Consider the following 15,957-nt stretch of genomic DNA (forward strand, 5'->3'; position numbering starts at 1 on the left):
TCAGAATTACACAGCTCTCACCTGGAATTAATGTATTAAGTCACTTTGCATCTTCTCAGATGGTTCTTCATTTAGGGCCATGGTTTTACTGTCAAATACTACTCTATCTTCAGCAATTAACGCTGGATGCTGACAGCCCAATATCTTCAAGGCCACACAGATTTCAGGGAGGCTATTTATTACCTGTTTTGCTTCAGAATATCAAAGACCAAACTCCAAAGCCCTGAGCTCTCTCTCCTTTGCTTCTCAGGGTTGTGTACTTTCTTGTCAAATGGTGCTAAGGACACTCCAATGGGGCAAGGGAAGAATCTATTAGAACTTCTATTATTTTTAATTTTCTATTTAAATAAGAAACTTGGCTTGCTCCTATTTAATAGATGGTTGATACTGGTTACTGTTCCGCTACCTCAGTCTATGTGTCTGCCATTCACACGTCACCAAGGCACACAGGTGCCCAGGGTCCTCCTCTCAGAGGGCTTAACTCTAGCATTCTTACTGGCTGATTCAGTTTCAAAATATTACAACACATTTGCGATTCCTATGTGGCAGATATTATCAATGTTGTACAAACAACCCTTTAAGTAGAATCTTTGTGATACTTTGAAATGACATGGAAGTGACCGTGAAAATTATTCAGACAATACAGAGGTTTGCTGCTTATGGAAACATAATTAAATGTTTTTCTTTTAAAAGCCCCCAAATGTTCCGCATTTGCTGACCTTTTCAGTTCTGACAAGCAGCAGTCAGAGTGTACCACTTTGCTGATAACTTTGAGGAAATAAACACTTAATCTTTCCCTCCAATATAAAGGTAATGCATTCAGAGTGGCATGGAGAGATGGGGGAAAAAGGATGTCTGGAAATATTTTCATCATTATGTGATTTTGTTGCTGATAATGAGTAAGTGTAACACTTAAAAAATTTATATCTAAAAACTTTTAAAACTTGAGAACAGAATCTTCTACCCGCTCAAAAATTCTCCAAATGAAGTGTTTCAGAGAATTTTGACCCATTTGTTAAAAGACGTAAAATTTCAGCACCTCCCAATTAGTCGCGAGAACTGATTGACATCAGAGAAGACGGAAGCCAACTAGCTGAATTTCAACAACAGTCCTTGCATAATTGGTGCATGAGACTGAAAAAAGAAACTATCTTGATTTATTCAGCATAGCCAACAATGCACTTTTTGGCATCACTGTGTCTCTATGAGGTGTCCTTTCCAGTATGACAACCATTACTGCAAAGGATTAAAATAAATTGAACCCTAGACCTTAGAACCTTGCATCACTCAGTCTAAATACATATATTTACAAATAATGAAGCCCATTCCAACTCACACGGTTACCATTATGATGATTTTCTTAATGACAGCAAAATGTTTTATATCAGCCATTAATAAAATAAAATAAAAAGGGTGGCGCCTGTGGCTCAAAGGAGTAGGGCGCCAGCCCCATATGCTAGAGGTGGTGGGTTCAAATCCAGCCTCGGCCAAAAACTGAAAAAAAAAAAAATACATTAATAAAATAAAATAAAAACTAGGATGCTATTTTATCTTTATTTCCTAACTTTCTGTATGTTTGATAATGCACCATACGAGTAAGAAGAATATGTATATTATTTATAAATAAATATATGTGTCAGGCAGGTGCATGTTCAAAAGAATTTTTTACCATGAGGTGTACAATCAAAACCAGTTAGAGCCCTCTGGCTATTGCAGTATGGAACTGGCAGCTTTGCTATAAATTACCTTTATCTCAATGTCTGATTTTTCTCTTTCCTGTTACCTTCTAAAAGTATCTCCTTTGTACTAAGAGTTTGTTGTTTAGACTCAGCTCAGAAGTTCTTAAAGTTCACTGTACACTGGGATAGAGAGAGGGCATGTGGTCAGTTTTATTCTCAGCAGTTTACCCCATGCCTTCTAGATCTTCCTAGATCTCAAATCCCCAATCCCCGAAGAGTTTCCATGGGAGTAGCCCGAGGAATTTGCCGTGTTGCTGACAGATGAGAAAAACCCAGACAGGCAGACAGCGTTATGGAGGCTGTGACCATTGCCACTGGCAAGGAAGCTTCTTGTACTCATGTAAACACAGCCAGAAGGACTTGGGAGCTTGAGAGTTTTCACAGATGGAAACCCATCAGTCCAGGGTTTGTCTTGTTATGTCTCTCATTTCCCCTTCATTTCTCTGTTCTTTTCATTTCCTTCCCATTTCTCCCTTTGTCCCATTCATTTTCTTTAATTGTTTTTGTATCCTCCTCACCGTCCCCCTTATTTTATCTCAGTTTCTTGTCTCACTCTTCTCCACATTTGCTTCCCGCTCTCCACATCTCGGAGAAGGGAAGGAGAGCTGAAATAGGGTCACGCCAGTGTTTTTCAAACTGCCGGTCACGACACATTAGTGGGTCAAGAAATCAATTTAGCGGGTCACAAAATCAATTTAAAGGGTCACGACCAGAATTTTTTTTTTAATGGAATAGAATAAAATCGAATAGAATGGTGTCCATCAAACACCATGAGGATAAGTAGTATTTGTGAAACTACATATGTGCACGTGTCTGTGCCCTGGGTTGCCGGTGTAAACCATACGTCTTGTCGTGAGTTGTGATCAGAATGCAAGCTGCAGGTCCGGGGAGGAGTGTTCAGGTACGCTGCCAGCGCAATCACTTCAGCTTTGGACAGCCAGATCACCTTTCAAGCCGCGCAAATGCCTTCATCTGTCCCACTGCAGTTTTTATTTAAGTGATTTCTCAATTTGAACAATTTGGCCTCAACAATTACTTGCTGACAGTTCAGTATGGGAGCTGTGCAGTCGCGGAGAAGGCATTGGACGCAGGGTAAAGCCAAATGGGTTCCAGTTCTTGACTTGTGAGGTCTTGACTTCCGAGTCTAAGTTTTCTCATTTGTGGGTTTGATCAACATTTTCCAAGCTGTACTATGTTAAGGCACATGCGCAAAATGAATGTATTTGTCTTTGCACAGCTCCCTGGGGTGATAGGGGGCTCCTGGTGATCAGACAGGACCAAGGTCTGAGGGTGTTGTCTTCAGGCATTTTCTAGCTGCCCAATGGCTGACAGAGTTACTTTGGCGGCACACTGATGTCCCATCACAGTGTGCCTCCTCTCACCAGATGGAAGTACTGTTCGGGTGCCCATTACATACCCTGTGGCCCAGAAATCTTTGTCCCTATATCTCTGTGCATAGGTCCCTATGCTGGGGACATGCACAAGTGCACAAGACAAACTCAGTGCCCTCTAAAAGCGTATTATTTAGTGACTGAATCACCACCTGCAGTTTGCAAGAGATACTACATGGCACCAGGCCAGCTGAGTTGTGTCCAACCTTCCTTTCCAGTGGCCTCTCCTTACCTGCAGCCCTGATACTTGAAAGTTTCCTTTCTCTCTGTGGGAGATGGACACAACCCCAAACTGCTTTCCAATCTTGGTATTTCTTAGTTATAGACATAAACCTGAGGCAAGTTGAGATGAGAGGGACAGACTCCAATGGTTCCCCAAATGCCAAATTCTGCTGCATTCATTGTGTGCACCGAAGGGGAAAAAACTAATTACTACCTTTCTAAAGAGCTGAGCATGGGTGGATGTGCCCTTGATAGTGGCCAGCAGAAATGCTTCTTACAAACGGTTTTCCCCATGCAGCCTCAGGCGAGCCTCTCTCTCCTAGAGCCATTGCTGCCCTGAGGACCCCTGCTCCGGGCCATTAGCAAAGAGGCTGGACATTATTAACTAGTTGGCATTGACTGATGACACGGAGGGGTTTTTTTGGCCACGCATGGGCTGATGGAAGGCATTTTAGTTGACCCCTGGAATTTGGAGTTTATTCTGGCATGAAAACAAAGAAATAAATGAGAGAAATGAGCAGGAGACCCCTCTGGTTAGACACACTGGCTAGAGAGAGAGCAACAGCCTGCCCCTCCAACCTGGACCACCCCCACCAGAAGAGCCCCACCTCCCGGGCCCTTGGTTATTCCTCCCAGACTCTGGCACGGCTCCTTCTCAGGCTTCCTTTCTCTACTCTCTTAACCCTGGCACCCCAGAAAAAGGTAGTGTCCCTGCCGCATCTTGGGTACTAAGGAAAATTGTGAAATTCAGGTTGTATGTAAGAGAGCCATTCCTTCAGAGTGTGTGTGACGTGTACCAGGGGAATCTTTCTGCATAGATAATAACTCTTTAACATGTTATGCGTTTATTTCCTTACTCAGGTCATATGTAATATTTGCACTTGCTATTAAGCGATATCCTTTCAACGTAACAGCCACTATTGTTCACCTACTAGAGGGTTTGATGAGCGGCAATCCAAATCCAGTCGGCCACCAGTTTTTTAGAGATAAAGTTTTAGTAAAAACTGCTGATGCCCATTCTCTTACGTATGGCCTGTGGCTGCTTTTAGCACAGTGGCAGAGTTGTGTAGTTGAGACAGAGGCTGTATGGCCTCTGAAAAGTCTCAGATATGACTCCTCTGGCCTTTTGCAGAAGACACTGTGGTTTCTTTATAGTAGTGTTAAACTCCAAGGTCAGAGAAGAAAAGGGTAGGAATGAAACAAGTCTAGGCCAGGCTTCTTGTCCTCAGGGAGGTCACAAATTCATTTGGGAAAAGGTCCTTAAACATAAAGCATAAGCTGCCAACAGTTGCCCATCTCCGAGGCAGCCACATGGAGTCTGTCCTCCGTCCTGGGCCTCTGCTTTCGTCCCATTGTCTGTCCAGGACACACTATGACTCATCTCCCCAGGGGAATCCTGCATGCGGCTTAGAGCCTGTGTTCTGGGTGGCATCATCCTCACAGGCCACCTTGAGACTGCCCCTTCCCATAGTGCAGGGACCGAAAGGGTCTCATGTTAGTCTTGTAGCAACCACAGGAGCTGAAAGGTGATTTGTACTCAGTAAGCGTTTGGTGCATTTAAATGAATCTTCACATTGATTTGGGGGTGATGAGAGAAATTTATAGGAAACAACATCCTCTTCACCCGTTAAAAAAACAAAATCCCCAAACAGAGCCTGGGTCAAACTCATGAGATCAAACTTCCCCCATCTCACCTCAGTCAAGACCTTGGTTTTGGCTTTGAGCCAAAGTACCAAGGATCTCCGAAATAATTAAGCCTTCCTGGTAATTGAGTTCTAAGCCAGTCACTGTTTTTGAAAAATATTCATGCAAAAATGTTTTCCTTGTAGGGAAAAAGGGGTCAAGTGACTCCTTCCTCTCCCGCTGTCTCACATACATCTCCTGAATCCCCAAACCACACAAAAGGAAATTTTTTTTAAAAATCAAAATGAGAACAATAATTTTATGTGACAGGAGTATTTATATGGCTTGTGTCCCCATGATGAATCCATCTAGGGCTCAGCACCTCCCCCATGTGCCAATTCATAAATCAGAAAATGCTATTACCCACTGGCCATAAAGACAGGGCCCACCCCCAGCACAGAGGACTCATTTCAGAGGCAGCAGCCCCATTTCCAGGGCAGAAATGAGTTCAGAAAATCCACCTGGCTATCTAGAGGGAGGAGAAATATCTTTTCCTCAATAAATAATCAGTCTTTTCTTCCTCAATCCCTTTTCCCCTAGAAATATGTAGAATTTGTGGCACAGATCTTTGCCGTTCCACAGAAATAACCATAACAGGGCTGACTAGATTGAAGTGGGGCAGAAGGCAGGAGCGGGAACAGGGGGAAGCCGGCAGATTTCCTGGGAAATCTTTCCTATTAGCTTAAATGCAGCTCATGGATAAACAGCTTAGAGACAATCTAGGGAGAGTCCTGCTTTCTGGGCATTCCTCCTACAAGCACCCACCAAGGACAGGCAGGGAGCCAAGGGGAACGGCGGGGAAGGAGGCACGGATGGCAGAAAGGCTGAGAGAAGTGTAGGAGGGAGTCTCTGGATTTGTTTGTGATTCCACTAATGTCATCCTAATATACTTCATTTTTCATCTCAATGGATGCATTTGGAATGGGAGCGGACAGAAAGAGAGTTCAAAGAGAAGAAAGTGACAGGGGACTCTTCTGGAGGTACAGTCAATTTTAGAAATTCTTCACTCATATTTCCTGGACAAATAATGGGGCAAGAGCAGTGGGCACAGCAGGCTATGCTCTTGCATTTTATGTGGCTCATTTTCTGCAGGGGACCCCGGATAGACAATAAATATGAGTGAGCAGGACAGCTTCTTCTAGTGGTAAGTGCTGTAATGGACATAAAATAGAGGTGCATGAGAGAGAGAAACTGGAACTAGAGTTGAAGGGAGGGGCAGGCTGAGGCTAGATGGCCCAGGCAGCTCTTTCTGAACAGATAACACGAGGGAACATTATATATCTGGCAGGAGAACATTCTAGACAGAGGGAACTGCAAGGGTCGAGATGCAGAATATCGTTGGTGTCTTCACAAAACAGAAAAGTAGTCATCATAGAGAGAGAAAACAAGAGCTAAAGGAGCCCTGTGCTGATGTGCGGGAGACGACTTTGGGCATCACACCGGCAGAGCAAGAGGAGTGCCAGGCTGGGGGTTGGTGACTCACTTTCAATCCAATCCACCTAGGAGAGCCACTGTCAGGGAGTCACATGCAAGGAGAGGGCCATTGCCCCCTTTGTTTATTTCCTGGGCTGGCCTTTGCTGTGCCCTCTTAACTCACTAGCATCCCTCATTCAGGAGATGGATGCTCCAGAATCCATCAGCAACAGTAATGCAAACTAATAGTTAAAAATAGTATCTACTATTACCCCGGCAGAGCCTGGGTAATTTTTGGTTCTTGAGGCTTTATTAAAATATAATTGGCCTACAGTCACCAATTTTATGTATAAGATTACGTGGTGGTGATGAAATAGTCTGTATCTTGATTGTAATGAGGGTTGTGTGAATCTATACATGAGATAAAATGATGTAGAGCTCTACCCACATTTTACGCCAATGTCAATTTTTTTGGTTTTGATAACATACTTAGTTTTGTAAGATGTGACCACAAGAGGGGAAACTGGGTGTAAGACACATGAAATACCTCATTATTACCTTTGTAACTTTCTATGGTTCTATAATCATGTCAAAAGAAAAACTGTAAAAAAAATCCAAAAGTAAAATCAAAATGTAAAAATGTGGAAAAGGAAAATTTAAAAATGACACCACAATAATAATTGTAATTGTAGAGAAAATGCATCACCAGATGCAAAAAATTAATGGGAAAGACTTTGAAGAGAAACAGAGTATTTGCAGTGTCACAGTGTTTAACCAGGATTTCAATTAAGTACAAAGGGGACGATAATAACTTTACTGTGGAGAAACCTGGTAGAAACATTAGGCAAATGACCAAGGTTAACCCCTCAGTATAAGACCTATCAATACTGTGAACCCCTTGATAGGAGGCACTGGGAAGGACATAATACCACCTTGGTGGGATTCTTGCCAAAAATTCAGTCTAATCATATAAAACTCTCAGACAACCCAAATGGACAGACATTTTGGAATTTGAGTAATTATCAAAATCCTCAAGGTCATGATCTAGTACAAATCAGAGGTGATGAAGGAGGTGTCACAACTAAATGGAATGTGGGACCCTGAAAAAGAAGAGAAAATTAAGTAGAAGAATTGGTGAAACTAGAATAAGGCCTAGAGCTCAGCTAATGGTATTTTACCAATGCTCATTTCCTGGTTTTGGTCATAGAATACGGTTAACTATGTTCCTAACATTAGTGAAATCTAAGTGAAGGTCATATGTGTACTATTTTTGCAACTTTCTTTGTTAGTCTAAAATTAGTTCAAAATAAATTTGCCTTAAAATTGAAAAAAATATGCAATAGTGCAATTATCATAAAAATCTTGCTGTCACTACAAAAGCTCTTTTGTGCTTCTTGCAATTAGTCTTCTGTCCTTATCTCCAGCCCCTGGAAATCACTGACCTGCAGTCTGTGACCGTAGTTTGGCCTTTTCTAGGATTTCATGAAAATGGAATCATACGATGCATAGCCTTTTGGGTCCAACTTCTTTTATTCAACACACTGCTTTTGAGGGCCATCAATGTTAATGCTCCTTTTCATTGTTGAATAGAAGTTTATGATATGGGCACCCATTCACCAACTAAATGATGTTTGGGTTATTTCCACTTTTGGATGAGGTCAATACAGCTTCTCTAAACACACTTGTATGAGTTTTTCCATAAGCATAAGTTTCCATTTCCTCAGGTGGGGCTTCTGGACACTAATTGCTGCTTTAAGTTTCCTCTGTCCTGTAAGGTCTGGAGCCCGCCTCTTCCCGTGTAGGCAGGTGAGAGCTGGAGTTACAGAGTTCTTCCATTTTATACAGGTAGGAAGGCAAGCCAATGTCTCATAGCAAGTCTCAGAGAGCACCGTATCCAGCAGCTTCCCTAATCACACATTCTCTCTGCTGTTTGCCTCTAAGCCTGAATTTCTATGCAGCATGACACTACACCAACAGCTAACTCAGTTTTACTCACCAACATAGCTTTCTTTATATCTCAGAACCAAGGTAAGAGGAAAAATTGAGAAGTACATATTTGAGTTCAGTTAGCATAGCTGGGTACAGTTCTCAAGGCTGAAATAGCGTATGACGTGATCATACGGGAGACAGAGTGACAAGAGTTGTACGTCTGTGCATGTGAATGTATGTGCTCAAAACCAGTGAGGGATGAATTTTCATTTGTGAGCTTACTGTATGACATTCCCCCCCCCCCATTTTAGGTTCTAATACTTCTCTGTTTAACAATTCCAAAAACACAGACATCACAATCCATGAAGATGTGAACTATGTTGATCTTACGCCCTTTTACCCTTGACACAGCTTGAATATCACTCAATGCAGACAAATACATTCATTAAATCATTCATTTGATAAGTACCTACCAGGTTCAAGATACCACTATAGGCAAGAGAGTTATAGAGTTAAAGAAAACTTAGCTCTTCCTTCAATGCATTCATGATTCGTGAAAACCAGCATGCAAAGACATAAGTGACAATTTCGTGAGTTAAGTGGGACCCTAGAAGTGAATACAGCATAGAGATATAACATGGATGAGTGATGAAGAAAATTCTGAAGGAAGCCACAGATGGGTTGGGTTTGAAGGATAAACAGGAGTTTGCTGAGAGAACCAGAAAGAAAAAAAGACCTTTCAGGCAGAAGGAACAGCAGGCAAAGTCACAGAAGACTGAAACATTATTATGTCTTAAGGGAAGCTATAAGGAGTTTAATGTTGTTACCATATAAATTAAGACAGAAAATTGGTGAAGACTGAAGGGTTGGGCAAAGATTGATTCATGCCATGTCCTAATCACTGTTCTAACACAAACAGACCTTGGATTTTACTCCATCAACAATAGAGAGGTGTGGACTTTTTAAAGCATAGGTGAAGCAGTGAAGGACTTGATGTCCAACAGATTATTCTAAAGGCAAAAGAGTGAACAAATGAAAAATGGGAAACCCAGAGCTATGGACACCAAATAAGAAGTTTTTGTGATCGTTGTTCCAGGGACTTATTTATTCTCCACAGCAGTGTTAAACAGTAGTTAATTTTATTTCCATTTTACAGGTGAGAAACAGAGAGGTTCATCATTCACTTGAGGTCCCCCAGCTGGTAAAGGATAACCCTATGATTTTAATAGCTCCATCAGGTGAGGCCAGAGGAAATGAAGGAGGCTGAGGTGATTCCTAGAATTCTTGGCCATTAGAAATTAGTTGTATGGTGATGACACTGACTGAAATAGGAAACGTAGAAGGAAAGTCCTTCTAAATCCTCATGTGTTTGCCCTTCTTTATAACAAATACCTGCACTCTGATTCTACCTCTTCCAAGATACAAGGGATTTTCTGTCCATGTTTTTAAATCTATTTCTCTCTGTCATCTGGTTTTTTCACCTCCATCTTCAATCAAGTTCAAGTTTGGGGTCTGTTTGTTTTTGTCTTTTAAACTATAGCCCTGTTTCTTCCTTTTACCATCAAATACTTTGAGTCTGTGGTTTAGATGGTCTACTTTCAATTTTTCACCTTAACTTTCCCCTAAACCCTCTGCAATCTAGTTGCTCCAATGAAACTAAGCTGTTAAAATGGTAACCCGTGACCTCCTTTTGACCAAAGTCCATGCTCTCTGTTTACTTCTCATCCTCTTTGACCTCTGTTTGGTGGTTACATCCACCACATCATGGCAGTGATATTGACTATTTTAAAAGTGAGTACAGCAATACATGTCTACACCAAACAGTCACCTTAGCCTCTGGAAACATTGCTTTCCTAGATTTCCCAAGTAAACTGATGGACAAGCCATCACTGCAGGGAACATTATCTAGTCTGTTTCTTTTTTTCTTCTTCCAACTGACTAAAATTTTCTTGTTTCTCCATATGTTTATTTGGTGTCTTTGGCAGCAGCACAAGGTTTTAATGTGATGGTCTTATTGTTTTAGATACCACAGTGAGTGAACTGGGTGTATCAAGTAAGATGGACCATTATAGAATAGGATAAGTTTCAAAATTTCAGGAACACACATTTTATTCTCATTCACTTCAATTTTACTATAGGTTTATCAGATATTCATGGAGGACCCTTTCCAAGCGAGGACTTGGGGATTTAGTCTGATTCCCTTTTGTGCCTCTATTATCTCAGACGGGAATGAGAGAGCTAGATGCTGCCTGGGAAGGAGAGAGCTGAACTGTCACACACTGACTCTTAAGTCCTTTGGTGCAGCAGTTAAATATATCACTCCTGCTCACATACCATTGGCCAGAACTAGTAACGTGGCCTCACATTACTGCAAGGGGGTGGGCATTTCAGTTTCTTTGTGCTTAGGAAAAATACAAGAGCTAGATATGAACGAGCACGACTCATCTCCACTGTACTGGAAATGTTCAGAAAACATTTTTCTTTAATTCCCTAGTGATGGGGCAAGAACTCTTTTATCTGTACATTGGTCATAGATAGTGGAGCGGCAGCTCTACTTACAACCAGGAGAAAACATGGCTCATATTGTGGAGGCACTTTATATGGTAAAACTCTTTGGTTCTGTATTTCAGCACCAGAAGTTGAGGACAGCTCCCCCACATTATAAAATATTGTACCTTTGCCTGGAGGTCAGGTTTACTAATACTGATTGCCTGAATTTTCATAGAGGTATAGACATATATACAGTATCAAATATTTATCCATCCCACAGATTTGAGCAACGTCTTTAATGAGCAAGTATGAAACGTCAAAATGCCACCCTTTCTAGATGTTCGGTTGATGTGTCCATCTAAATTCTAAGGAACAACCTTTACTCTCTCCACTCGCAAGACTGAACTTCCCTTCACCCTGATGAAACTACCAAATAATTTTGGAATATGGGGGAAAAACTGGCTCTAGCTCCCAGGGGATATATCAAGTAATTTGTTTCTTGCTGATCTCCATTGGTCTATAACTTTTAGACTTTCTAATCTATCATCCGTGAATGTGTCCTTCTCTCCCAGTTCTTATTTGGAAACCATTCCCATGGTACATGTCACTTAAGGAGTCATAGGCACAAAAAATTACTGATAAAAGAAATTCACATGGAGCAGCTCATACCATGGGTGGAATGGAAATTAATAAGCATTTATTTTGTGTCAAGGTAAAAAATAAAGCAGCAAGTAGGGATATGTTTTTGTTTCTCTGTATATACATATCTCGTTACATATAGTGTTTTCTCTCCAAATAAGTGTTTAGAAAGATGAGTTCACCTCTTGGAAACCTGAGGGTGAACAGAATGGATTCTGAGCTTGCTGGTGCTCTCGATCATTCTCGTCAACCCCTCAAGCATGTTTCTTTGTGATTTCCCATGAACAGTGGGGGCCTCAGCACTGACTTTCCATAATGTGCTAACGACAGCTCCTTCTACCCTCAGCAGGACTCCCCATTTGCCTCATTCCTTTCTCTTCTCTCCAGCCATAGAAATATCAGACATCCCAGCAGTATCTCCCTGTCCACACAAACCTGGCAGCCTCTCAGGGAAAAGAACAACAAAATACAGCCACTCTCTCAGAAGAAAAAAAACTAAAACCACCAGAGGGACATGTTTTTAGACAAGCAACAGATGGCAAGAAAAATGTCATTTTCTGGCAGAAAAAAAATAAATGTATTGGAGCCACATCACTGGGTCAGCTTTTTGTTATTTTTACAGTAGAACTGAATCTGCACCTTCAGCTCTTTCTGGCTTTTTTAGACACGCCTAACCTGTCATCAGAACACTACCCAGTTCTGAAACAGAGCTGACGGAGTGTTTCATTCTACTCCAGGCATGACGAACAGAATTCTTCAACTCTCTCCCCTTCTGTAATGTTTGCTTACCAGTACAGGTCAGCACGTCTGGACACGTTCCAAAAATTAAGAATCTAAGCTAATAGAATAACAACACCTTGTATTTAGATAGCCCCCTCCTTAGAGGTACTCCAAGTGCTTTGCCAGTTGGGACTCCCACTAGCCTTAAATGAAGGCTGCCCCCTCCCACTATAAGCAGGACAGTTGAGACACCAAAAAGAGTGCCTCAGTGGTAACATAATATTCATTTCCCCCATCACATATTCACTGGGAAGACCAGATGCTAACATGCCAGAAACATACTTCAATTGACTGAGGAAGCAACAGATGACATTCAAGAGAGGAGGGTTGAGATCTGTCCTCCCTGGAGTCCTGCAACCTGCCTCCATCTGGAGGCACCAGCTGTCTGAGATCTCGAGTGGGAGTAGATTACTCCATAGACACCTGTGTTGCTCATTTGAAGCCAAAGCATGAGACATTTAGCTCTTTCTCTTAGCACCCATGGGGTGAGTCCCTCAGCTCCTAAGTAAATATGTCTCATGTCCCTCCTGCAAGCCACACTTCAACTAGCCTTAGTTCAAGTCATTTCTCATAAGAATTTTGTGATTTTAAAAAAGGAAAAAAAATACATAAATTTAAAAAAAAAAGAATTTTATGATCAGATACCTGAACCAACATAGTTTCAAACTCATGATGAAGCTGGATGAGTGGGAAAAAAAACAACTACAGAGAGTGGGCTGGGAGCTTGTATCGTATTTGAGACCGAAGGAAGACTCAATGACTCGTATTTGAGACCGAAGGAAGAGAGGGAGACTCATGGTGGGTCCATGGGGCTGTGTGTTTCCCTCTCTGATACTTTGCATAGGAGCTAGGGGCAAGCAGGAAGTAGTTTTACCCACAAAGATAGACCATCCAATGTATTTTCCTGCATAATAAATTTCTTTCCCAGGAGACCAAAGCAATCAGACAGGCTAAGGAGCGCCATGCCAGCCTTGGTGTATCTCAAGGTCCTGAAAACCATGGAGTGGCACGAGAGACTGGCAAGTTCATAAATTATCCTCCCAGTCAATTGCATTTTTAATCAGGGTGTGCACCATAATCACTAATGGCACTGGCTTACAGGATGAAGCCCCAGTATTTATCTTGTTTTAATTATATTAGAAAGCAGTGATATTCAATTAACCAACTAATCAAGCAAGCCAATCAATACGGGTCCTGGCAGGATTCTCCATTGCCTGGCTCCTTGTTCTGGGTGGCAGTCTGAGCATTACAGTGAGACAGAGGTAACTCTCGGTCACCGGGGCTCTGCTGTGGAGAAGTCAGCAGGAGCAAGGAAGCCCAAAGTCAGTTTTCCAATGTAGGCAGAAACCCCATGTGTTTTTCCTTTGCTGTATTATGGTGATGATTTGCAGCAGCCTCCTGTGGGTTAAGGTGTTATTTGCTCTACAATGTACATTTGTTTTCCAAGTGCATATAAAGAGCCATTTTCCCCATTCTGAGGACTTGGGGGCGGAGAACCCGAATTATGTAACAAGCCAATGGCAGAGCTCTAAATATTGAGCAGACCTGACCATGAGATATTGGCATGATGGTCCCAAGGACTGTCAGGCAGTTCCTTGCTCCATCAAGTAGCTTAGCAGCAGAGGGACCACCCTGGAAAGCCTCTACCAGGGACATCTTGGACATGTGATGTGTGTCTAGTATTGTTAACAGCTGGGACACATCTGAGTCAAGGCTAGAGCTGCTCTTGGGGTGAGGGCTCTGTGAGCCCAGCTCACCCCTCGCCCATTCACATGTATCAAGGGACACCTGCCTTTGAGACTGTGTCATTGACTGTCTGAGGCTGAGGAGTAGAGAGGAGCATGTTCCCCTTGGGCTGTGCTCGCTATCCCCTCATCTTCATCAGGCTCTTCCAATAGACTCACCCGGACATAAACACTCACGTAGCTACCCCATTTCCCAAGGTGAAGTGATAATGAAATTTGCTCGGAGTTGCCAGGTTATCTGGTTATTTTTCCTCACTTATGAGGCAAGAGCCAGCATGGAACTGGCTCCTGTGTGCTCCTTGCCCAGATAGTTACCTTGTTTATCAGACCCCCAAGCCATGTGAATTCTCATCCTTTACAAAGCTGCAGGCCTCAAGTGGAACCTTTGAGTGGGCAGCATGACCTGTACATGAGCATAATCCCTCTGAAGCAAAGTTGGGTTGTTGCAAAGTTGGTTGTTGTAAGTCTATTTGATGATTACAGATTGCACCCTATTAATGTCTTTCCAAATGCATCAAAGTCTTCAAGGCATCTTTGGAAGGAAAGCAGAAATCACTTGGTGGAGCCTGAAGGTTGATGCTTGTGCATGAGGTCAGCAAGCATGTTACTGATAGGAGGAGCCCTAAGTCCTCAAGTCCCTGCCCTCCTATCAGCAGCCGACTCCCCGTGACTTCAGGTGAGCAAAGAATCAAAACCTGTTTGCTGGAATGTCGCCATCAGCACCCAAGTGAGTCTATGAAAAAGTGAGACATTTCACACAGAGATAGATGAAAAGGAAAAGAATCGTAAGACTGCTGTCATTTCCAAACATTTGATGAGTTTCAATTCATTAAGAGCTTTATAAGCTTGTTAATTTAATAAGAGCAAATGGGTCCCTGATGTCAGACAACAATCAGTAATTTGAAGGGGGCAAAAAAGAATTAGAGGTAAAACAATCATTACCTGGCACAGTGTTTATTCAAGAGACACTAGGAACTTTCAACTTCACAGTAACGTTTTAAAAGGTTGGAGATTTCAAATGTGTGGAGTCTTTGACTCTACCAGGCAGGCTGGAAAAATGGACATAGTTGTGATAATTGATTGTAATGGATTTTAAAAGTCTAACTCCCCACCCCACTGCACACAGATATACGCACACACACTCACACCAAACCTTCTCTCTTTCCCTAGAATTAGGCTCAGTTTGGGTCCAGTCCAGTGGATACAGGAGAACAAGGCTTTATCATGCGTGTGATGTCTGCTGAGCCCCACCTTGACACTGAGTCCAGTTGGTCATGGCTTGGAGCCGCATGAGACCTCCTTTTTTCTAATGGTTTCTCCCTATTCTTACCTCATCTCTTCTCATGCTAAGGTTGGGGCCTTGGTGCAGCCCATGTACCCTACTCTTCAGTGTGGGCCAGGTTTCCCAAGTCCTGTGGGTCCCCCGTCCTGCTCTGGCTCTGGCTTCTAGATAACTGCCCAATGTGTGAGCACCCAGGAGAGGGCCAGCAGGGTCAGGGTGCACAGCACCTACAGCTGTGCCCTGCCCTCGCTCTGTGGGGACCACTCAGACTCGCGTTCCTCACTGCCGGGGTCTGTGTGCACTGCCCTCCACCATGGAGGGTGTTCACGCTGGGAGCTGAGGATCTGCAAGTGCCTGAGAAGGACCCACTGATCTCATCTGCCCTATTTCTGGCTCAGATCTTTGCCCAGGACTAAACATTACCCCAATCCTGGCTTTCTACTCCTTTCCTGCCATCTGATCCTTTCTACATAGCACCCTGCATGCTGCTACCCAATTTTTAATTGTTTGATTCATAAGGCCAATTGGCCATTGAAGAATGGATAAAGGTTCTGAGGGCCTCTCTTTGACTTTTAAAACTGCTCTGTGGCCTGACCAACTGATACAGCGTAGTACTTGGCCTAGCATAGACAGCCAACAAATGC

At 42.7% G+C, this 15,957-nt stretch overlaps 1 protein-coding gene across 1 annotated transcript in view; it reads left to right on the plus strand.

Moving 5' to 3' along the window:
* Positions 1–15,957, plus strand: part of PLXNA4 (plexin A4) — a 357,753-nt gene that overhangs the window by 215,619 nt on the left and 126,177 nt on the right. The gene's annotated exons all lie outside the window — the stretch shown is intronic.

Source organism: Otolemur garnettii, unplaced genomic scaffold, assembly GCF_000181295.1.
Source record: "Otolemur garnettii isolate 467f Iridium unplaced genomic scaffold, OtoGar3 scaffold00049, whole genome shotgun sequence".
NCBI lineage: Eukaryota > Metazoa > Chordata > Mammalia > Primates > Galagidae > Otolemur > Otolemur garnettii.